Below are 26744 nucleotides of genomic sequence, written 5' to 3' on the forward strand. Positions count from 1 at the left end.
TAAGGAAATACACACACATACAGGGACGTACGCAGGGGGTGGTTCCTGGGGGTCCGGACCACCCCCGAAATTCCAACTTTTGTGTAAATGTAGCCTAATTTTTGGGACAAGTTTAGGAATTTCAATACAAAATACACAGATATTGAGTTTGGACCCCTCCCGAAATAAATTCCTGCGTACGCCACTGCACACATACGCTCATACACACACACACAAATGGGCCCCTCTTGAAAATTGTCTCGTCGGCAGCGTACATATTTATAATATATAAGATACGTGGGAAAGTGCCCCTTTCGATTTAATAGTTTTAGTTGCGGGTCCGGTTGGAATGAAATGCCGTATATGATAGAGTCAAGCTTATTTTCAATCACCTATGCTATAAAAATAAACTTTCAAAGAAAGGAAAAGTGAGAGAAAAACTTGTTGGGAATCGAACCCAGGTCTTTTGCACAGTAGGCTTACGTCGTTCCCCTACACTACTCAATTCGTTAGATTTTGGATTTCCTACTTACTGCTCACATAGTACTGGTACGTAGCTGGCCCGCGTCCGTGGAATTATATACCTCTATAATCGGAAACACACTTAATTGTTTGCGTACTTCCACAAAACATACAAACACCAAATTTTGCATACTTGTTCGTCATGGGATGTGAGTAATGGGAAAATTCCGATATCACGAAAAAGGCGACATTTTCCATGTAAATGAAGTGTCGAAATTTTTCGTCGGTTTGAAATGCTGGTTTTTAGAGTAGTTCCGCACACCATAGAAACGTCATATTTTGTCAGGCAGTGAAGCTAGGAACATAGTTTATGATAGAAAAAAGAGCATTAAAATTCGTTTTCGTTTCGCGGCGCAAATCGAAAAAATGTGAAATTTGTAATGGCTGTATCTAGGAGGTAGAAATTTCGAGGTGATGTTTATTCTGATGCGTAGTTTGCGAATCCGCCCTTAAACTTGAAAAAAATAGTCATGTTCGGTGTAAGAAAGTGCTAGGAATATTATAAGGGGGCGTCTAATTCTACACAATTTGTAGATATGGTGGAATCACGAAATTGCGTTCAAGTGTGTAGAGTACAGCGCATGTGAGGGGAAAATTCCGACATGTTGGAAAAGTCGTCATCTTCGATTCAAAATGGCGGCTCAAAAATTTGTAACCATGAAAATTGTAAGTTGTGCTCTTGGTAGGTAAGCCAGGTTTCGCTATGTTATTAAGGACGTAGTTCAGTTTAAGTGAAGAAACAAATCATTGGAGAAGTCACCATCTTGAATTCAAAATTGCCATATTTTTGAATTGCCTTCATTTGGCCTCTTATGTGGTATATTGAGGAGAATAGAACAAGCAGAATTCAACGTAGTAAGTTAGCTCCGCGGTAAAGTGTCTGGTTTCTGAGTAGCAGGTCTGGGTTCGAATCCTCGCCGACCTTGTTTTATCTTGCGTTTTTTTTCTTATCACTTTGCTTTGTTTTATCAAAATAATTTATGTTGGCATTGCGTGAACAAAATATTTTCGTTATTACAGACATTGACGGAAAGGATATATTTATACGCTAACTGTTGAGATGGTCTCGAAACTAGGCAGTATGTTCGTGTAAAGTTTCGAGACGATACTGAAGTATTTAAAATCAAACATATGTAGCATTGGAAATGGAGCATCACCAGTGTCTCTATCGGAAGCAATGTTCGGGAGGGGGAGTATTACCCCGGGGGCACTGCTGATAACATTCTATTTGTTATTGTATTATATACGTATTATTTTGATCTCGCCAGGGGCGCTCTGAGGAGGCGGTGTTCCCCAAAAAGAGTCTGAAAGAAACAATGGGCATCTTTTTCACGATATAGTGTCCATAGAAGACAACAATACATTTTGTCTCGCGACAACAGTGTCTACTTCAAACCGGAAACGATTGCAAAGTATCTCTCTCCCCTTTTATGTCCCTCGTTAAGATACCTGCGTATACCAAATTTGGAGAGAATACCACAAATAGAAAGTATAAAATATTAATTTTAAGGAAATACACACACATACAGGGACGTACGCAGGGGGTGGTTCCTGGGGGTCCGGACCACCCCCGAAATTCCAACTTTTGTGTAAATGTAGCCTAATTTTTGGGACAAGTTTAGGAATTTCAATACAAAATACACAGATATTGAGTTTGGACCCCTCCCGAAATAAATTCCTGCGTACGCCACTGCACACATACGCTCATACACACACACACAAATGGGCCCCTCTTGAAAATTGTCTCGTCGGCAGCGTACATATTTATAATATATAAGATACGTGGGAAAGTGCCCCTTTCGATTTAATAGTTTTAGTTGCGGGTCCGGTTGGAATGAAATGCCGTATATGATAGAGTCAAGCTTATTTTCAATCACCTATGCTATAAAAATAAACTTTCAAAGAAAGGAAAAGTGAGAGAAAAACTTGTTGGGAATCGAACCCAGGTCTTTTGCACAGTAGGCTTACGTCGTTCCCCTACACTACTCAATTCGTTAGATTTTGGATTTCCTACTTACTGCTCACATAGTACTGGTACGTAGCTGGCCCGCGTCCGTGGAATTATATACCTCTATAATCGGAAACACACTTAATTGTTTGCGTACTTCCACAAAACATACAAACACCAAATTTTGCATACTTGTTCGTCATGGGATGTGAGTAATGGGAAAATTCCGATATCACGAAAAAGGCGACATTTTCCATGTAAATGAAGTGTCGAAATTTTTCGTCGGTTTGAAATGCTGGTTTTTAGAGTAGTTCCGCACACCATAGAAACGTCATATTTTGTCAGGCAGTGAAGCTAGGAACATAGTTTATGATAGAAAAAAGAGCATTAAAATTCGTTTTCGTTTCGCGGCGCAAATCGAAAAAATGTGAAATTTGTAATGGCTGTATCTAGGAGGTAGAAATTTCGAGGTGATGTTTATTCTGATGCGTAGTTTGCGAATCCGCCCTTAAACTTGAAAAAAATAGTCATGTTCGGTGTAAGAAAGTGCTAGGAATATTATAAGGGGGCGTCTAATTCTACACAATTTGTAGATATGGTGGAATCACGAAATTGCGTTCAAGTGTGTAGAGTACAGCGCATGTGAGGGGAAAATTCCGACATGTTGGAAAAGTCGTCATCTTCGATTCAAAATGGCGGCTCAAAAATTTGTAACCATGAAAATTGTAAGTTGTGCTCTTGGTAGGTAAGCCAGGTTTCGCTATGTTATTAAGGACGTAGTTCAGTTTAAGTGAAGAAACAAATCATTGGAGAAGTCACCATCTTGAATTCAAAATTGCCATATTTTTGAATTGCCTTCATTTGGCCTCTTATGTGGTATATTGAGGAGAATAGAACAAGCAGAATTCAACGTAGTAAGTTAGCTCCGCGGTAAAGTGTCTGGTTTCTGAGTAGCAGGTCTGGGTTCGAATCCTCGCCGACCTTGTTTTATCTTGCGTTTTTTTTCTTATCACTTTGCTTTGTTTTATCAAAATAATTTATGTTGGCATTGCGTGAACAAAATATTTTCGTTATTACAGACATTGACGGAAAGGATATATTTATACGCTAACTGTTGAGATGGTCTCGAAACTAGGCAGTATGTTCGTGTAAAGTTTCGAGACGATACTGAAGTATTTAAAATCAAACATATGTAGCATTGGAAATGGAGCATCACCAGTGTCTCTATCGGAAGCAATGTTCGGGAGGGGGAGTATTACCCCGGGGGCACTGCTGATAACATTCTATTTGTTATTGTATTATATACGTATTATTTTGATCTCGCCAGGGGCGCTCTGAGGAGGCGGTGTTCCCCAAAAAGAGTCTGAAAGAAACAATGGGCATCTTTTTCACGATATAGTGTCCATAGAAGACAACAATACATTTTGTCTCGCGACAACAGTGTCTACTTCAAACCGGAAACGATTGCAAAGTATCTCTCTCCCCTTTTATGTCCCTCGTTAAGATACCTGCGTATACCAAATTTGGAGAGAATACCACAAATAGAAAGTATAAAATATTAATTTTAAGGAAATACACACACATACAGGGACGTACGCAGGGGGTGGTTCCTGGGGGTCCGGACCACCCCCGAAATTCCAACTTTTGTGTAAATGTAGCCTAATTTTTGGGACAAGTTTAGGAATTTCAATACAAAATACACAGATATTGAGTTTGGACCCCTCCCGAAATAAATTCCTGCGTACGCCACTGCACACATACGCTCATACACACACACACAAATGGGCCCCTCTTGAAAATTGTCTCGTCGGCAGCGTACATATTTATAATATATAAGATACGTGGGAAAGTGCCCCTTTCGATTTAATAGTTTTAGTTGCGGGTCCGGTTGGAATGAAATGCCGTATATGATAGAGTCAAGCTTATTTTCAATCACCTATGCTATAAAAATAAACTTTCAAAGAAAGGAAAAGTGAGAGAAAAACTTGTTGGGAATCGAACCCAGGTCTTTTGCACAGTAGGCTTACGTCGTTCCCCTACACTACTCAATTCGTTAGATTTTGGATTTCCTACTTACTGCTCACATAGTACTGGTACGTAGCTGGCCCGCGTCCGTGGAATTATATACCTCTATAATCGGAAACACACTTAATTGTTTGCGTACTTCCACAAAACATACAAACACCAAATTTTGCATACTTGTTCGTCATGGGATGTGAGTAATGGGAAAATTCCGATATCACGAAAAAGGCGACATTTTCCATGTAAATGAAGTGTCGAAATTTTTCGTCGGTTTGAAATGCTGGTTTTTAGAGTAGTTCCGCACACCATAGAAACGTCATATTTTGTCAGGCAGTGAAGCTAGGAACATAGTTTATGATAGAAAAAAGAGCATTAAAATTCGTTTTCGTTTCGCGGCGCAAATCGAAAAAATGTGAAATTTGTAATGGCTGTATCTAGGAGGTAGAAATTTCGAGGTGATGTTTATTCTGATGCGTAGTTTGCGAATCCGCCCTTAAACTTGAAAAAAATAGTCATGTTCGGTGTAAGAAAGTGCTAGGAATATTATAAGGGGGCGTCTAATTCTACACAATTTGTAGATATGGTGGAATCACGAAATTGCGTTCAAGTGTGTAGAGTACAGCGCATGTGAGGGGAAAATTCCGACATGTTGGAAAAGTCGTCATCTTCGATTCAAAATGGCGGCTCAAAAATTTGTAACCATGAAAATTGTAAGTTGTGCTCTTGGTAGGTAAGCCAGGTTTCGCTATGTTATTAAGGACGTAGTTCAGTTTAAGTGAAGAAACAAATCATTGGAGAAGTCACCATCTTGAATTCAAAATTGCCATATTTTTGAATTGCCTTCATTTGGCCTCTTATGTGGTATATTGAGGAGAATAGAACAAGCAGAATTCAACGTAGTAAGTTAGCTCCGCGGTAAAGTGTCTGGTTTCTGAGTAGCAGGTCTGGGTTCGAATCCTCGCCGACCTTGTTTTATCTTGCGTTTTTTTTCTTATCACTTTGCTTTGTTTTATCAAAATAATTTATGTTGGCATTGCGTGAACAAAATATTTTCGTTATTACAGACATTGACGGAAAGGATATATTTATACGCTAACTGTTGAGATGGTCTCGAAACTAGGCAGTATGTTCGTGTAAAGTTTCGAGACGATACTGAAGTATTTAAAATCAAACATATGTAGCATTGGAAATGGAGCATCACCAGTGTCTCTATCGGAAGCAATGTTCGGGAGGGGGAGTATTACCCCGGGGGCACTGCTGATAACATTCTATTTGTTATTGTATTATATACGTATTATTTTGATCTCGCCAGGGGCGCTCTGAGGAGGCGGTGTTCCCCAAAAAGAGTCTGAAAGAAACAATGGGCATCTTTTTCACGATATAGTGTCCATAGAAGACAACAATACATTTTGTCTCGCGACAACAGTGTCTACTTCAAACCGGAAACGATTGCAAAGTATCTCTCTCCCCTTTTATGTCCCTCGTTAAGATACCTGCGTATACCAAATTTGGAGAGAATACCACAAATAGAAAGTATAAAATATTAATTTTAAGGAAATACACACACATACAGGGACGTACGCAGGGGGTGGTTCCTGGGGGTCCGGACCACCCCCGAAATTCCAACTTTTGTGTAAATGTAGCCTAATTTTTGGGACAAGTTTAGGAATTTCAATATAAAATACACAGATATTGAGTTTGGACCCCTCCCGAAATAAATTCCTGCGTACGCCACTGCACACATACGCTCATACACACACACACAAATGGGCCCCTCTTGAAAATTGTCTCGTCGGCAGCGTACATATTTATAATATATAAGATACGTGGGAAAGTGCCCCTTTCGATTTAATAGTTTTAGTTGCGGGTCCGGTTGGAATGAAATGCCGTATATGATAGAGTCAAGCTTATTTTCAATCACCTATGCTATAAAAATAAACTTTCAAAGAAAGAAAAAGTGAGAGAAAAACTTGTTGGGAATCGAACCCAGGTCTTTTGCACAGTAGGCTTACGTCGTTCCCCTACACTACTCAATTCGTTAGATTTTGGATTTCCTACTTACTGCTCACATAGTACTGGTACGTAGCTGGCCCGCGTCCGTGGAATTACACCTCTAAAATCGAAATAGTAATCGTGTTATATATGTGTTTTTTACGATGATTAAGGAAATGATCTCTTGTTATTTGATTGTAATAAGAAATTTGAAAGACACGATTCTAGTACAATGTTTTACTACAGTGTAGAAAGTGGTGTTGTTTTAGTTGCTATAAACATTTTTTTTAAAAGCCTCCAATAATATTAATATTTAAATTACCTAGTAAATAAACGTCTTCATTGAAAATATAAGAGTAAAGATACAGGAAGACTGTATGTAATTGTCCTGTATAAATAATCATTTCAACAAGTCCTGCTGCCCAATAATTACTTTTGTACCAAAGGACAGCATTGTAATACAGTGTACTACGTTACTGTGCAAAAACTGGTGTTCAATCAAATGTTATGAACTAATGTTTAAAAAGCCTTAACAAAATTCATATTTGTAAATTACGAACAAATTTAGTCTTCATAAAAATGCAAGACGAGAGATACAGGTAGACTGCAAGAAATTGTCCAGTAAATATGAAATATTTCAAAAAGTCTTTCTGCAGGTAATATGTACTACTATGCCGAAGGGTTCTTTTATAAGGGACTTTTCTATATTACAGTGCAAAATAGTGTTTTCTCAAATGATACCAACAAATGTTTAAAAAGCCTCCAACAATAATCATATTTGTAAATCACCTACAAATTGAAGTCTTCATTGAAAATACATGAATAAATATACAGGGAGACTGCAAGAATTTGTGCAGTATATATGAAACTTTTCAAGAAATCTTGCTGAGGTAATATGTACAACTATGCCCAAGGTTTCCATTATAATCCACTGTACTACATTATAGTACAAAAGTAGTGTTCACTCAAATGCTATGAAATAATTTAAACAATCTCCAACAATATTCATATTTGTAAATTATCTAGTAAACTGTAGTCTTCATTGTAAATACAAGAATAAATGTGCAGGAAGACTGAAATATTTTCCCACCCTTATATCACAGATATGAATTACTTTTCCTGCTGGTAATATGTACAATTAACTACAAGGACACTATTATATTACATTGTACTAAATTACACTGCAAAACATAATATTAAAAAATGCTACGAATAAATATTTGATAGGTTGCAAAAATCACATTTGTAAACAGTGAGTGTTTTCGCAAAATGCAAGGTTTAATAGGTAGGCTATTGGAAGACAGTGTCCGCTGTATATGTTTCAGAAAATAAATTCTGTTATTGTCTCTAACATGTATAGGTGTGCGCAAAGTGCACATAATAAGCCATGCACATGATAGCCAGAGTAGAAGTAGTAATAGAGTTCTTTCTAATAAATTGTGTTTGGTTTTCAAAGTTACATGGAAGGAATAATACCGGTTGAATTGAAGTATGTGTTGGTAACAGGTGTCTGCTGTAAAGGGAAGTGAATTCCTGAAGGAATAGTTTTCTAGAACATGACACCTCATGGCAAAGGCCTGACCGGGGGCCTGGGGGCGGAGCCCCCAGCGAGCTTTAGCGAGTCTATTTCTAATATCAGAACGCGTTATTTCGTAACATGCCTGCGTGGCCAAGCGGGTTTAGCAATGCTGTTGAAATTCTAGAACCGAAGGGTGGCAGTTCGAGCCTGAGTGCGGAACGGTTTTTTTTTCAATATAGTGAAATATTTTTTAAAATATAAATGTCTAGTTTGAAGTGCTTAAAAACACAAGACCAGATGAACAATCACTTTCCAAAGCTCAGCCACATTTATTCACTGTGTTCATCAATTAGGCTATATACGAAGACACTAAAATGTGAAACGTTAACGATCCTTATTAACGTTAATACCACATCCGTTATAATGAGAACAGATTTGTGATCTGAATACCAACCTTAAACCATACGTCCAAAATGAAAATTATTCATGTTCTTGATACCTATTGCAACACTCAGTTGGAATATAGAGAGTGAGAGTGCGAAAGAGAGAGACAAAATACTATATACAGGGTGCGGAAAAATTCCCGGAACGGTCCAATATCTCGCGAAGTATAAATATCACCAAAACAAAAATAACACATGTTAAATAGTTTTAAAGAAGCTATCCAATGATAGAAAACACAATCACCTATCCCTACCTCCTTGGGGACTACGGGGGATAACTTTAAAATTTTAAATGGGAACCCCTATTTCTTATTTCATATGTGGATTCTCCAGAAAAAGTGATAGTGATTTGATCAAAAATTGAAAACAGTGTGTGCGAAGATGAAGTTACATGGAATACAATATCGATAATTGTTTTGCAAAGTAGCTTTATGAAGTAGTTCTTAGTAGAAGGGTTATTTACAACAAAAATAAGCCATTTTTGTCACCATTTGTATTTTCTTGCAAATTAATAAATATGGACAAATGCATTATTTTATGGAAGTTAAAATGTATGAATTCGTTATGTGGGTACAAAAATCACATGAAAATTTTACTCTGCGTGGAAATCGAACTCATGACCTTTCATGCCGCAGTCCCGTACGCTAACCGCATGGCCCAGAGCTCGACACTGAGAGGCCACATTTTCATAAAGATTTGCCGCCTCCATTTTTTATGTGCCGATTCAAGTGCTATCCGTGAAGGCACTGTTTTCAATTTTGGGTCAAATCACTGTTACTTATTCTGAAGAATCCAAATGTGCAACAAAATATGGGGATTTCCATTTAAAATTTTAAAGTTACCCCCCGTGTGGGAATGGAGGGTTGCGTTTGGTATCATTGGATAGATTTTTCAAAACTGTTTAACACGTGTTATTTTTGTTTTGCTGATCTGTATATTTCGCGAGATATTGGACCGTTCCGGGACTTTCCCCGCACCCTGTATAAGCTTGTATTTTTAATTAAAACAGTTAGTGTAAATCATAATCTGGATTTTTATAAAGTAAATGAAACAATCATCTAGAAAATGTATACAGAATAAAATTGAATTAAATTGCAATTCCAGAATCTGTAACATTATATATTTCTTATTTATTTACATCGAATGTTAACTTATTGTATAGTTTATAGCATGAGTATCAGCTGATATGCAACACAAAATTATCTATAAATTGAATTTAAATAGGAAATGATATAGTTGCTATAAGAACAAGTTTATGAAAATGAACTGTATAATAATGGTTGTATTTGAAACAGAGTTTGCGTAATGGAGTAAATATTTACACCTCCAGCTTTGCAATACTGTGCGGTTTAAATTGTCAATCTCATCAATTTTACTTATTTCGCTTGAATGTTTATGGAATTTAGTATAGCATTATGGAACATTCAACAACTGATCTAGTAGTGAAACATATTTAATAAGATTACCGCACATTACGGTATATTCCGAGATCGCTCCCAGCTTTGCGAGCACTTGACAATATCTTATTATTATTTCGGATAAAATATTATGTGGAAGAGCTAAATTAAATTAGAAAATGAAATGAAATATTTAACATCCCACTATTACGCCCTTTAGGCGGGAAGGTTCTAGATTGCTGGTCCTCATATAGAGGAGAAGTTGGATTAGTAGCCAGTTTGGTGGCCAGTAGCCAGAAGATAATTAAAGTAAGAAAATGATATAAGAATTGGTGGAATGAGAAAGTGGAAGGAAAAGGTAATACTTTGAGAAAAGTCACGGACATAATGTTGTCCACCACAAGCTTACTTGAACGGAATAAAACCAGAGACCGCATGCACCAAAGGTAAGCGCTCTACCAGTGAACCATCGCGCCCCATAAATTAAATAAGAAAGATAAGTAGTAGGCATTTTATAATTGAATATTGTATGTAAGAAACTTATTGTCCATAAAGATTCTTTCTCTTCAAGCTTTTGTAATTGATGTTGCAAATTGTCCGATGCTTTGCAATGCGGGTCAAAGGAATAAATGAATTTTTTCGGGATAGTATCGTCTGCCCCTTGCTGCTATAGGTAGTATAAAAGTAGTGTTGGGTTGATTTTTAGTTTCTTGTTCCTTTTGTTATGTGAATATAGACTAGACCAAAATTTTTTACTGGTGTTCATTTCAGGATCACTCGGTAGCATGTTTTTAGTGGAGGAATGTTACGTGAATATAGATTACACCAAGTCACAAATATTTTGATAAAGATATACATTTTTATTACGCATATAGTTTCTGCTTTTTCTTTTACTGCAAATGTTTGCTTCTAATAGTGATTTTTATTCTTATTGTATCCGTGAATACACATTCAAGACTTTTTTAAAAAAATAAGTTGTTTAATAAGGCACTGAAAAGTGTTGGATTTTGTAACACTCTAACACTTAAAAACATAATACTGAGTGATCCTGAAATGGACACCAATAATTAATTTTGGTCTAGTCTATATTCACGTAACACTTTCAACAGCGAGGCTATATGAAACGTGGGCTTACTAATTAACGTGGAACAAAAATAAAAAGTCTAGTGGCTAGCTCGAGTGTTTTTGGTTCTTGTAGTCTCGGGTTCGATTCCCGGTAAGGGTCGATTCAGGTTAAATTTTCAGGGGAGTTTATGGGAAAAACGTTAAAAAATATAATTGCAAAAGTCTGATGCCAGTGTTTTGTAAGCTATTGACAAAATAATAGAAAGACAGGAAAGAAATTCTCTTGAGAACTGAAAGTGAACAATGTTTTCGCATTTATGCTTAATTTGCTACTAGCGTGACACATTAAATTGAATATAATATAAATATTAGACACAAAATTCGCTACTTCACGGTTGATAACATGGTAAATGCTAGGTATTGTTAAACATTAAACGTAACACCTCAATTTTATATCAATAATTAACTTAAATAAATAAATAACAAGACAGAACAATACTATTAACCTATATTTGCATAGTATATATAAATTAAAAACACGTTGTTTATCATAACGAAAAATGGCTGAACCGTTTGAAATGAATTTTATTAACATAGTTAACACCTACCTCGGACTGGGTTGTTGTCACGCCATTTTTATTGAAATGCGTATCCAAACAGAAGAGAGGGGGTTAAAATGTATGCCAAAAATAGAATCTCTCACGTTTGTGAGATGAAATATGATACATAAATTCCTTATTTAAAACGAGTGTGCACGTGTCCGACCGTGTTTAGAACTTTCGGCACTAAATGGAGAAGGGGGGCAATTTGTATCGTTTTTGGTCAATATTTAAGAATGATGACATCGAGATTGTGTCTTGTCTTCACAGCAAAACGGATGAAGCACTTGAAATTATCTTAAATATACGGTATTTAGCATTTGTTCCAGTCGGATTCATTAACACATATGTCGTAAGAGGAACAGATGGATATAAACACCTTATTTTAAAGTATGTGAGCCCATCTTCCGTTGTCCTTAAAAATCCACTTTTGATGGGGAAATGGGGCAAGTTCCAAATAAGGCGGTCAATATGTAAAAGTGACGTCGTGTTTGTTTGTCCGATCATCACGGGAAATCAAATGAAATAAATATTTGAATACATTTAGTACTTGGAAGAAAATGGTTAGCTGACGTTCACTAGAAACTTGATAAAAACTTCGATACAAATTAGAGGATAGTCAGCTATGCCTAAATCTAATATTGTAGGTCGAAGTGAAAACGAGGAACGAAGTAACAGCGGGTTAAAATTTAGCATTAGAAGTCATTGAAAAACAGAATGTGACGCGCGAAAACGAGAAAAAAAGAAAAGGAAAAACGTAACGTTGCCGACGACAACACACTGGATGGTGCTTATTGAAAGACCCATAAACGCTATTTATTAGCTCATTCTTCACGGTTTGGATTGCAAGAAATAAAACTATTTCTTCGTGCTAATACGCCTCTCAAAACGAAATGTTATATTTCAGCAAAATTTGTGTTTCTCACATGACTGGATATTTAAAAAAAAAATCTATTGTGCTGAAGAAAACAAAACCATATGACAAGCTGTATTTGATCTGAAGACCCCATGATCTTTACTACATGTTGTTATTCATTAGATCAGCGAGACGTTGTTTGCAATGACACTGATACATTGAGGGGTTTGTTCGAGAAAGTTGCTTGTCTCGATTTTGTTTACTCTTTAGGTTTTTCGTAGAATACATGAAAAAGAAATACATTTCTCGCTTAGATATCCAGGAATCCTGTTTTAATTTATCAGAAAACAGCAATCTACTGGTTAAATGATATGGGGTAATGTGTAGCGTTTTGTTTTCACGCCATAGATAGCAGCAAGGGGCACATGAATTCCATAAAAAGGGAGTGTGTTGTTATGAACTACTAATATCTTTTTCAAAAAATCTACGTGTTACTTCGTATCTCAGGGGATAAGTGAGAGATTACAATACACAAGTTCGCACGATCGAGTCTTATACACTGCTATTATGTGTTTTTTTTTGCATTTTCATTGTTTAACTGTGAAAGTGACGTAGATACATTTTCATTGGCATTCAAAAAAAGAAAAGAATGGAAGGGAATACGTAGCTCTGAAAAGGGCTGTTTATATATAAGTGTCTAATAGGAGGTCCAATGACCTTCTGCATCGATGACTGCCTGGATCCTTCTGGACATGCTTTCGGTAAGTCTGCGGAGAAAGCGTTCACTACGGGAGACTTCCTCCCAGCTGTTTTCAACGATTTCCCATAGTTGATTTTTTGTGGATGGAGGCGGGTTAGGCCAGTTCTCCTTCATCACCCTTTTGACCTCTGCCAAGACTGTCTCAATTATATTTATATCGTCTCCACGCGGTGGCCAATCTAGGACCTCTAAATCAGCCTGCTGCGAAAGCCAATGCTGAACTAATTGACACATATGAACCGGAGACCTGTCGTGCTGAAACTGGATTACTCCATCGGGGTAGATAAAACTCACAGATGGCAACATAACATCCCGAAGGATATGTAAATATTGCTCACCTGTAAGACGCCCCTCTACCCTATGGAGTACTCCAAGACACTGTGATGTCATGAAACCCCAAGCAGATACAGATATGCGTCCACAGTGACGTTTGTGGAAAACGTATCTGGGATCATGCCTTGAGCCTCTCGGACGATACACGACTACTGGGCCATTATTTGAGGAAGAAAATGTGCATTCGTCTGTGAAGACAACATGTCTCCAATCACGGTTCACATTTTCTTCCGCAAACTGAAGCCGTCATCTTATATGCTCTTCCGAGAGGAATTCTTTCACCGCAGCACGACAGGCGTGAAGATTAGCTTCCCTAAGACGCCGTACAGCAGCATCTCGAGAGCCTGGAAAAGCTGATGCGTGCCGAAGTGGTCTGGCGGTCACGTTGGGATTAAGTCGCGCAGCAGCAACAAGCTGCGCATCCTGCTCAGGTGTTGTCACACGACCCCTACCACTACCTCGGCGCCGCATAGTTTCTCCAGTCTCTCGAAAACGCTTTACCCACTTCTGTGCTGTTCTTGGTAAAACTCCACATTTTTCAGCGGGTTGTGCAGCGCAATAGCCTTCTTGCACTAAAGCAAGAACACGCTCTTTTCTATTCTCAGCCATTTCTGACTTCTACACTTTTCACGAGTTGCACGTTGAATGAGCACCCCTTTTAGTTGAAGCTATTAAACGACATGCGCAGTTGGTTACTCCAAGAGCTAGTAAGATCGTAGTTTTTATTTCGTAAGAGGCAGAAAACACGTTATTTCGATATATGTTGTTTGACTACAAGGGAGCACTTCACAACTGATTACTGAGTGATAAGATCTGTGGTATTCTGTTCAACTTTCCTTTAGGCAATTTTAAACGTAATAGACAATATTTGTCTGACCTTGTCAGTGCCTGAGGCAGAAGACAAAATCAATGAAAATGTTTTCAACATAACATTTTCGATATATGTTTATCTCCTATCCGTTTTTGTTACGATTGCCTCCTTTAGAAATATCAGCTCTCTTTTTTTTGGCCCCTATAAGGAAATGCTATTGCGGTTTTCCAACGTTCAATATTTTTGGCAAAATTAACACTTTCAAATTAAGCTAAGCAAACATATGTTTCACAGACAAAACAATATGTAAAATTCTACTTTCCAGTTAGGCAACATTCCTTCAAAAAATTGCAACTATAGTTTGCATCTCAAGTAATAGGGTAAATGTGCCAGTAGTCGACCATTTAAGGAGATTTTAAACTTTGTTAAAGTATAAAAAATTCATTTTTTACTAATAAGTTTTACTGCATATGTCATTAGAAAGAACAGTGTTTAAATTTTACGTTTGTGTAGCTCGCATAGGAAATCTTTTATACATAATTACACAGGAAAAAGAAAATACCAGACACCCTGAAAAAAACAGTAGTCGGCCTATGAAAACCAAAGGTCAGCCATTACTTTAACCAGTACTCAGCCACACTATAGAATTGACTTTTTTAATGGAATTTTAGAGATCAATTCCTCAGTAGCAAATTAAGGGACAAATATATTGCACTCAGAGTTCCTACAAAGAAAAACTACGTGGAGAACAGGCCCGCAACTAGAGGGAGCTAGGGGGCCTGGCCCTCCTAAACTTTTCGTGGCCCCTCCGGACCTCAACACAAAAAACACAATTTAGATATGTGTAAGAGATTTTTAATGACTTGCCCCCCCTAACATATCTATGCCCCCCAAACCTCTGTGGCTAGAAGCAGGCCTGGTGGAAAATATATTGCGATACAGGAAAAAAGACTTCTTGTATGATATTTACCATAAACTAAGAAAAATGTGCCTCGGCCTAGACTAGCCTATTTAAAACTAATATATAGGCCTATTTATATTTACATTGATATTTACATTGATATTTATATTTAGCTATGACATTAACCCTTTAATATGAAGTTCATTAAGCACATTCAGGACACGTAAGCACTTGTTTAGCAGGTTCCTCGTACGATAATACACTAAAGCACGTGCATGTTAAGTGGTACCAGTGATCACAAAAGTGACACCCAATATAGCCTATTTAAGTGTATCGTTCTCAATATCACTTATGAATTCTTCATCAGGCCTTAGACGGCATTTCAACAACTTCTTGCGTCTCGTCTTTTTAACTTCTAGTGCTACTTGGCTTGACAGTCCTTTTCTTTTTGTTTGACGTAAATTTTTTCCTTTCTTTTGTATTCTCTCCCTCTTTCATTTTAGACATTCATTTTCTAGTTTTCTTTTCTTTTCATTCTTTACCATCTGATAATTTCTCCATGCTTGGGAGGATACTGCACTTTGAACTTTTTCTCTGGGCACATGTTTGGTAGTTTTGTTTCTGATTGGAGCTAGCCAGAAAAGATGCTAGTCAAAGCCAGATGATATAGAAGTATTTTTACGAAGGTTTTCTTTGAATTTCTTCTGAGATCATATGGAGTTATTTCTGGCTCTACTGACTGTAGAAACAGAAGCAGACCTTGCGTCGCTTCAGTATAAGATGCCATAACGGATATGTTGTTTTCCTGGTTTGAGTCAGACGTAACGTCTATTTCTGATATCGAAGATATATTTGTAGGCTCTAGACGGCCAATTGCTAAAATTTGGTATGTTTCAGGACTAAGATATCGAGCATTTCACTAGCAAGTATCTACTGATAGCAGATCGATCCTCTTCGGACAGAACAATAGCCTTATATGTGTTCATTAGTGTAGAATAAGAAGACTCTTTGGATAGAGTATCCTCAACGCACCTGATTGCAAAAACATCTGACATTGAGTCTATTCCAGTAGATGTCTTTGGACTGGTTGAAAGAAACGCTAAATCACGCATTCTTAAACTGTTAGACATATTTTCCTCACGCTCATAGTGAGTTAGAATGTAAATATTTATGAATATTCTGTATTGTTTCGGCAATCAGGCAACTCTAGGAACAGAGCAGATAAGAACAGATAATAATAATAATAATAATAATAATAATAATAATAATAATAATAATAATAATAATAATAATAATAATAATAGTTGAAGAGCAATTGCAGCCTTGGAATTAAAAACGTGCAGAAACGCGACATTGTGCGGAGTAATTTAAAAAAATAAATCAATTAGATATGGATAACCCTTACTTCCTCATAGCTCCTTAGATTAAAAGACTAAGCTATGATCAGGGTCAAGGGCGTCGATCCTGCTAGGGCCGGGGGGCCCGGGCCCCCAAAGCTTATGTAGGGCGTATGCTTAGGGTAAAAAAAATACTCATTACCTGTGATTTTTAAATTTTAAAGAAATAATTCAGACCAGCCATAAATCCTTAACCTTTTTTCCCTCAGTTCTAGAAAAATACAAGAATTGAAATGGTTACAATACCAGACTGATATTAAAGTACGGGACAAAAATAAACGACCAACATCGTCATAAGTTTTAATGGCATTTTCGATCGTTTAATTTTGTTCCGTACTTTATAACTGTATTATACTTGTATAATGCAATTAGTGATATCATAACAGTTACTTTTTCATTAAATCGTTAGAAAAGTCTTCTACGTATTAGTTAAGTGTCTTAGTTGTATGTCATGTGTCATTTAAATTGAATGAATGATAAGTGGATGACTACTGGAGTATATGTATCCAGTAGTCGTCCGTTGAAAGTAATGGGGGGCTAACCATTGGAAATTGAAGTGAAGATTCATTTCCAGTAGTCAGCCCCTAATGGCTGACTACCGGAAAACGTTATCAAAAATGCAACTTGTAGTCAGCCCCCCTTATTTCTACGCAATATCTTGTTTTGTATCATAAACCACGAATTTTTGATAAGCTACGATACATTCATGCATAGAAGAAAGCAGTAACTCGTACTATTTTACAATAATATAATTTTAACTTAACTTTGAAGTAAAGCTTCTTCCTTATTTTTTATTAACAAAATGCGCACTTTGCTCACTTGCATCAGCAGACCTCAAATGATAATTTTTCTTTTCTGCCACGAGGAGTCACACCAGGTCAGAACAAATGAGGTTGAATACTGGAGCTCTGATTTAAGTTGTAGTTGATTATTTGTTTGATAACAAGCTACTGTATGTTTATTTAATATGCTTTTTACTGAAAAATGGCTGACTACTGGAGACGGCTGACTTTAGGCACACTTCCCTCCTAACTAACTAACTAATTCTATGGCCTATGGAACCCGGAGGTTCAATGCCGCATTCACAAAAGCTCTCCAGTGACTTGTATCCTTAGCTAACTGGATCCAGTTCCTACTTTGTATTCCTATTTCTGCGAGATCCATCTTAATATTGTCCTCCCATCTGCGCCTAGGTCTTTCTAATTATAAGCTCAAGTAATGTGTAACATAATAATAATAATAATAATAATAATAATAATAATAATAATAATAATAATAATAATATCTTAGTATCAAACTTTAAGCGATTTTTATATGATGCATGAAAATAGTCACTACTTATTATGTACTCATTTGGTGTTCCCCTAGGGTTACTAGGAATTGAAATCAGGATCTCTGACTGTGCAGTCCAGTATGCTAACTGTATGACCACAGAGCACGGATCTGACAAAAAACATTTTCATAACGTTTTGCTACCCCTCCTTTTCCCGTATCGATTAAAGTGCCATCCGTGAAGGAATTGTTTTCAATTCTGGGTAAAATCAGTCACTTTTTTCTGGAGAATCGAAATGTACAATAAAAAATGGGGGTCCCACTTTAAAATTTTAAAGTTACCCCTACCGCCAAAGGGAATGGGGATAGCGGATTTTGTTTGGTATAATTGAACTATACATATAAAGCAGAAACATATATTCTCAATTTGGGCGTGTGTTTTCAATTTGATATTAACTTAGAAATCTATTTGAACTTTGGTAGTGCTAGCATTTCCATAGCGTCATCTTCGTATACAAACAGATGATGAATAAAAGTGACAGAGGTTTGAAAGCTGACAGTTCATCTGATTTTGTTTTTATAACCAATTCAAATGTTAAAAATGTAACGTTGTATTTAGAAAAAATAAAATATCCTTATATTGAAAGAAAACCGGACTGGGAACCGAACCGTCAATCATTACTGTAATTTCAAGCGCCTTGCTAAACCCACTTATTTTCTTCTTAATTTACGTCGCGAAAGGCGGCCCCGAAGTTCACTTACCAAAGTCTACTTTCCCCTTATCAGTACTTTCTGTATATTTCCTACTCGTTTATACACGTTTTACAGTAACCTTGAATGATAGGGACACAAACACAGACACGTCGAGAACATTTAAAATTCCAAAAGTTCTCCCACTGGGAATCAAACCCGGTACCCTGTACACCACAGACGCACATGCTAGCCACTAGACCACACAGCCAAGTTTTAAAGCCAGCGCGTTTTAATAATTCTACTGGAAATGCACAAGATATGCACTTGTAATACATTGAGTGATTTATTCGAGAGAGGCAAAGCACTTTACTTTGAATTCATTTCTTGGTTTCGTTTCTACTGTGTTTATTCTTTGTATTTTTCGTACACTACTTGAAAAAACAAATACATTTTTGCTACGGTGTCCAGAAATACTATTTTAACTGATCATAAAACAGAAATCTTTCGGTGAAATAATATGGGGTAATATGTGCTATTCTAGTTTCATACCTAGTTCCTTCGTAGCTAAGCGGTTAGCATACGCACCTTTGACGTAAGAGACCCGGTTCGATTCCCGGTGTGAGCTCATGTGGTTCGGATTTCACGCTAATCAGTAGGTAAACGTCTCATATAGCCTCGATGCTGAAAGGGATGTTAAAATCAACTCAACATTATTTTATACCATCAATTGAAGCAAAAAGTAGACGATACTATCCTGTTAAAATCATGCATTTATTTCTTTGGCACATATTACAAAGCATCGGACTATTTGCGACACTTCAAGAAAAAGATGCTTTATGAATATCAAGTCGCTTCAAGCGTTCAAATCGCTTTGTAAAACTCCAGATTATTTATTGCAATAACTTTTTACGTTGTAATTAAAATTACAGCATATATTGTTTTCTATCTCTCTCACATACTTTCTCTCTCTCTCTTTCTTTCTCTATATATACACACCTGTATATTACAATAGGTATCAGAACATGAATAATTTTCATTTTGGACGTGTGATTTAAGGTTGGTATTCAAATCAGAAAGTTGTTCCCATTATAACAATGTTAACGATCCTCATTTCAGCGTCTTCGTATATAAATGGTGACAGGGTGAACAAATGTAACAGGCTTTGAAACGTGATAGTTCATCTGATTTTTTTTTCAAGCACTTCAAAGCAGAACTTTATATTTAAAGAAATGTTTCCATATGTTGAAAAAAATCAAAACAGCCGGGCGGCAGATTCGAACTGCCGCCCTCCGATGCTAGACTTTCAAGAACACTACTAAACACGCTTGACCACCGAGACAATTCATGAAAGAATATGCTGTAATAATGCTCATATATCGCTCCAAGCGCACGTTCACACCTGAAGTTTTAAATAGTCATTTTCTCCCTATATCAGTAATTTCAACTGAAGATATTGACTGATTATGCATATTGGAACTGTGCATGAAGTGTGAATTGCATATTAAACGCAGAAATACGTAGTTGACTCTTCAGTTCATGTTTCTGTTCAATAGCTTCACATGTTAGTGAGTGTTTCCTAATACCTGTGTCATTTTCCCTCTTTTTTCCCACGGGATATTCTTCGTGTAATTATTTGATACACTAAGGTTTCATAAGATTAAAGGTTTTTTGCTTATAATTTTCTTATTTTGCTTTATGTTTTCTCTAAAATAATAAATAATTATGCATTATTACACTGCTTTGTTAAGGAAAGCACAAAGAAGCGATAATATAGTCAGTAAAGCGAGTTATTCATGAAAATGTGGAAGTTACAGTATATGCGAACTTTTTTTTTGCGGATGAGAAGCAATTTTAAAAAGTAAGATGATCTACGCTATTAGTGACATATATTCTGGTGTTTAACTTAACCTACAAGGCAATAGATTGAAAAACAAAAACTACGAATCTTTTCAGAGATGCTTCAAATCCCTGACTTTACTCCCTTTACCTGCATTATTTTCCTAGTCAAAATAAGAACTCTGCAAAATTAATCACAAATTCTTATGCAACTAACCCTTCCTTAGAGTACTGCGCGGTCATGTACCTGTCATTGCGATCTAAAGGCTGCTTTGATGACGATGATTCAAATCTACATTTTTATTAATGATCAAGAGAATAATTTCATTTTCTTAAAAGCTTTTAAGCTATCGAAATATAAGAAATTGGGTTGATAATAATATTAATAATAAGAAGAATAAACTGTAATTTTATCAGACTCTAACATTTTTAATTCGGACAAAAAGGGAGACTGTAATCCGCTCCCTAACCACTGTATGATTATCCCATAATCAATATCATGATATTTGAGGTTTGTTTCTATTATGTTTAATTCTATTTTAATTATGTTGGTGCGTTTTCAGCTATATTATTTAGTTATGTTAAAATTACTTTCATATTAATGACATTTTCACTTCGCATTCAATTCGGTGGCTTAAAAGGAAACCTGGAAAGAAGGAAAATGTATATTAATAATCCAGTGGGTGTCAAATATTGGTTCAGAGCTCTTTCATGACTAAGCGTTTAGCGTACGCGAATTTGGCGATAAAGAACCGGACTCGATTCCCGGCGGAGGTCGTGAGGTTCGGATTCCACGTCAATTAGTAAGTCCAAGTCTCATATGGCCTCACTGCTGAACGGGACGCTAAACAAAAAATTAACTCAGTTCACCTCAAAGATTGGTCAAAAAATATATACTACAATGTTCATATACTACAAGAAAATATATACTACTAATATACTACAAGAAAATATTAAACGCCAGTATGTTCTTCCATTTGGAACAAGAAAGTATTAATAATTGAGATTATCACTTACAGAAAGAACCACGAGTTAAATATGCAGAAATTCCACTCACGTTATGTTCTAAGAGATACAAATTAATGCAAAATAAAGCAAACTAACAATATGCATCATGAAGGTACCTAAAAAGTGTGAGAAGCAGAACAAAATGAGAAAAAAAGGCAAGAAGGAAAGAAAAGAGCGAAAGACATGGGAATGAATGAAATTTTAACGCTTCAGGATAAACAGTTTGCGTCTTTTCCCTTCCTTCCATCTGTCTCGGGTTTTTCTCAATTTATGGGATAACTTTCTTTCAGTATCAATCGCCAACATGATTTATAATGTTTAATTTCTTGAAACGAAAAACACTACAATCAAGAATCGAATCAAGAACCTTTAGAAATACAGTAACACAGGGTGTGCAGTTTGCTACATAGACCACAAAAGATGTGTTATTAAATCAGGCATTGAAGGGATAACAATCAGTAATATACCTGCGATTCTATTTGAAGCCTGAACTGTATTTACATTTAAGCATGTTTCTCTTACTCCTCTGTTTACATAAAAAAGTCATTTGATTTGTAGAGCAAGATCAAGAAAAAAGTAATTGACAATATTGAGAATATACTGTTTCGCCAACATACATCTCGGACTACTCGAAGATAAAAAGAGTGATTTCGTAAATCTACGAAACAACTACTAATTCTTGAAAGAGCCAGTAGCGAAAGTAATTCGAGCGTGAATGACATTTCTTACTGTTGCTAAGTGATATACGAGTACGTGCATTATTAATAAGACAAGGTAAATACGCTTTGCAAGTTCTGGTGTGGATAATTTGGAAAGTTGTCGGCTTGTTGAATATTACAACGCAGGTCCAAATGTGAGCTGGTACTGGCTAATGTTGTCTTTCAAAATACATTTTGCTATGTTCAGCAAAAAAGCTAGAAAGTAATTATTAACAATAAATAAGCTATTCAGATGCCAAACCGATAAACTCCATCAAACGAGGTTTTTCAGAAGTGTAGTAACTTAGATATAATGGGCCTTATGAAGAGACGTTTTGACGCGTGTTTAGTGCCATGCAAAAGACATCGGCTAATACATTTTGAAATGAAATGAAGTCTTTAAGTTTTACGTCCCACGATTATGCCGGTTGGGCTAAAGGAGAAAGTGATGATGAGAGATAAGTGAAATGGTAGGATGAAGAAAGTGGGAGGAAACGGTAGAACCCCGAGAAAATCCACGAGCATGGTGTCTGTCCACCACAAAATCCACACTGCACTAGCTGGGATCGTCCAGGGACACCAAGCGTCGGAGATGACGCTCTACCACTGAGCAACCGCGTCCCACAACTAACACATTTTTTGCAGTAGCGAGGTCTTTAATATGACGTACGTCAAAACGAGTTATAAGGCATAAGGCCCATTGTATTGAATTGGGACTAATCAGAAGGTTTACGAATTCTAGTGACAAATTGTTAAATTATGGAGGTAATGTATTTTGCCTCTGAAAAAAAAATATATTCTTTCTACGTCATACATTTGTAGAACTAGAAAAGCAACAAAGCATGATGTTGATCGGTTTTGGTTCTTAACCCCTAAAATATAAAGAAATATAAATGTATTTTGAAAGAAAAGATGAACAAAACTTTTGCTCCACCGAGATCTGAATTTTTCATTCACGAAGGAGAAAACTTAACAATTTGCTCAAGCAATAAACTTGCAGGTGGTGATTTAGACACCGAATTTGCATTGGAATATATTATGTAAGAACATTACGGGATGTTATAATGGATTACTGGTGTCACTGGCTCATCCTTTCAACCCCTATAACTACTCTACCCATTGACATCTACCGTTAAAATCCTCTACCCATTGCCATCTACCGTTAAAATTCTCTACCCATTGCTGTCTACTGCTACTATTCCAAACTTATAATGCTCTAGTTTTGTACTTTTAGAACATATGCACCAAGTCCAATTTTTATGAAAGAATGTTTACTTGTAAGGCATCAAAGAAGATAGGGGGTGGATGGATGGATCCTCCCCAATGTATTAGTCCTTGCCATCTACGAAAAATATAGCGAACTCCGTGTGTTCTTTCAAGTATGAACTGGAAGTATTATTTTTTCAGTTTTGAAATGAAAAATGAAACAATGAAATAAAAAAAAAGGAATGCAGATTGAGTCACGATAGGTTCACGCTCTTTTATTTCGTTGCTTTTTCTTCGACACGGGAAGTCGCATATGGTTTTCTGCATGGCACCGACGGGGAAGATGGTGGTTTTGTAGTACCGTCCCTAGATTGTATATGGGTATATATTATAGCGGGATAGATGTAGATTATTACTGCATTACTTGGATGTCTATTTCTATAAGGTCACTTCCGGTTTTTGTTCCTTAATATGTATGGGAGCTGGACTTAAAAGTACAAAATTATTTTTGCAAACACCTCGTATTTTCGGTCTTTTGTAGTACCGTCCCTGGATTCTGGGTGGGTAGTTATTATAGCGGTATCGATGTAGATCATTACTGCATAACTTGGATTTCAATTTCAAGAAGGTTTCTTCCGGTTTTTCTTGCCTTAATTGGTATGGGAGCTTGACTTCAAAGTACAAAATTATATTTGAAAACACCTCGTATTTTCGGTCTCTTTCATTACCGTCCTTAGATTCTACGTGCCTATATATTATAGTGCGATCGATGTAGATCGTTACTGGATAACATGGATTTTTATTTCTATAAGGTCACTTCCGGTTTTTGTTCCTTAATTGGTATGGGAGCTTGACTTCAATGTAGAAAATTATTTTTGAAAATACCTCGTATTTTTGGTCTTTTGTAGTACAGTCCCTAGATTCTAGGTGGGTATATATTATTGTGCGATCGATGTAGATCGTTACTGCATTACTTGGACTTCAATTGCTATAAAGTCACTTCCGGTTTTTGTGCCTTAATTGGTATGGGAGCTGGACTTAAAAGTACAAAATTATTTTTGAAAACACCTCGTATTTTTGGTCTTTTGTAGTACCGTCCTTGGATTCTAGGTGGGTATATATTATAGTGGAGTCGTTGTAGATCATTACTATATTACGTGAAATAACCTTTGAGTTATTTCGAGTAGAGTTTTAAAGTCTCTTGACGTTTGCTGTTCGGTTATTACAATCTTCTTATGATTTATCACAACGCCGATTGGAAAAAGATTTTATTTCTTTGTTTTGAGTATTATCACTTGTCCAAATTCTGTGTTTGTATTGGCACGAGAAGAGTTTTTCACCTGTAAGCAATGAGCTGATGTAGGTAAATGGGAGTCTGTCTATAGGTAAAGAGATTTTCTTGTCACTGCAGAAGTTTATAAATTTTGTGGCACAAATAAAGTTCTGTATTCGGATGGATGTTCAGATTTTGGATAACTGATGTCCACTAACAAAAAGTGATGGATCGAAAAGTAATAATAATCGATTTCCATATCGTCCCTCTGGATCAGCCCTGGATGGGGTCGACAGGCTGTGATCTGGATCCTTGGGTATCTCCAGATACTAGGACTGTGGGAGGGGGATTACTGTAGGCATCACACTGGGAAGGCAATGGTTAGAGATCTGCAATCAAAGAGACTATTAGATTACCTTATCATTAATGCTTTACACAATAACCTCGGCTTGTGCTGAGTACTTGTTTATATAGGAAGGTCCACCGTATCCTTCTCGTAATTGTTCGTTATGTTTTTTTTTAAATGGGGCTGACCACACATCAGTTTAGGAAAGGTATAGTGATCGATGGAACCTGCGAAGGTTACCAATATTGAAGCTATCTGAAAGTGAGAATCGAATAAGAAAATGTTTTTATCCAGATTTCCGGAGTGTGCTGCTCACACATCGTCAAAATCTAGGTATAGATACCTGTTTAAATAATGCATGTGATTGTATTAATACCACAATGAAATTAAGAATCAATTTCGTACCATGAACAAATTAAACCGGAAGCCAGGAAATAAGTGTATGTGCGCTGACCACACATTATTGTTAGAATGCCTCTTGTGTTTGAGCTGTGATGGTGAGAAGATAAAGATAACATCGTGGTAGGACAAGTTCTTCACAAGATGATTGATTTACCTATCTTGGTTTGTTTCTTCGTAAGTGGAATAATAATGATGGAGGAAAGTGGATTATCAAATATACTTTTCTTTTACTGCAGTGATTAATGGGTGATGAGTCATATGGTGAGTAAATCCAAGGTACTTTACAAGATGGGCAATACCTTGTTGGTTATGAAAACGTCGGGACTTAATTGCCTTATTAACATACATTTGCCGTATATTTTGTTTGGAGATGTAGTCAGGTTGACGAATGGAGTGTTAAGAGGAAGTTTGAATTGAGTCAGCGTGGCGGAAGTTAGCTAATTATACAGCTTGGTATAATGATATGTGGCTTGTAAATTATCAGCTCAGCTGACGAATGTTCGGAGAGAGAGGAATAAGGGGGTTTTTGCATCGCAACTGAGAGAAAATATCTAGTATACTGTTACAGACGCCAGCTAAGCACTTCAGACTAAGGACATCTTAACGTTGTCAGATAAGTATATTCGCATTTATTTCTAAATTAGAGGATAGGAGTGGTCAGTCGTTTGGATTGCTATGCATGCATACAAAAAGTGTGTTGTATACGGTATTTTATACCTTGAAATGTTGACATTATCTACGTTTTTCTTTAAATTTTAATTCTAACAGAGATAAAACTTAACGAGTTGATGCAATGATTTTAAGTAATTTCGTGAACCATAGGACTATTAAGCAGATCTTAGATTCAACAAGATTTAATTAAATTTTTTTATACCTTTGCAAGTATGCTAGTTAGGAGAATTAGTTCCAAAGTATCTTCAAAATTTATGTCAATTAATCAAACTAATAATTTTAACCATCTCAAGCAAACTGATATAAATTTTAAACATGTAATATTTCATAATTGAAATTCATTTCTAGTTTTACGCTTTATTACGACTTATGTACCTATAGTCTTTAAGATAAGACATATTCCACAAGAGGGCATAACAAGCATTTGAGAAATTCACAATAGTGTCTCACTAAATCCTTGATGATATGTTGTCTCAATTGTTATAGATTTCTTGAATTAAAATTATAGGGTTTTGAGCTTTGGTGCAGCCCTATAAAGTTAATTATTGACAAAAGAGGCCCTGAGAGGAGGAAGCAGTCTTATCTTGTGCACATTCTGATTTGTGTATTATATCTGCATACTTTTTGTAGGTAGCCTAGTAAGAATAACAAAGTAAAAGGTGTCAAATTTCTTTTTAGAAGTAAATTGATAGTAAATGATCAAAAATTAATAACTTTTAACAAAACAAAAAGGAAAATGAATACTCAGTTATCTCCAATGCGCAGGTTCTTTCACTTCTCTCACCTGGGCAGGC

This window comes from Thermobia domestica, chromosome 5 (genome assembly GCF_964235325.1).
Source record: "Thermobia domestica chromosome 5, izTheDome1.hap1.1, whole genome shotgun sequence".
NCBI classification, from domain to species: Eukaryota; Metazoa; Arthropoda; class Insecta; order Zygentoma; family Lepismatidae; genus Thermobia; species Thermobia domestica.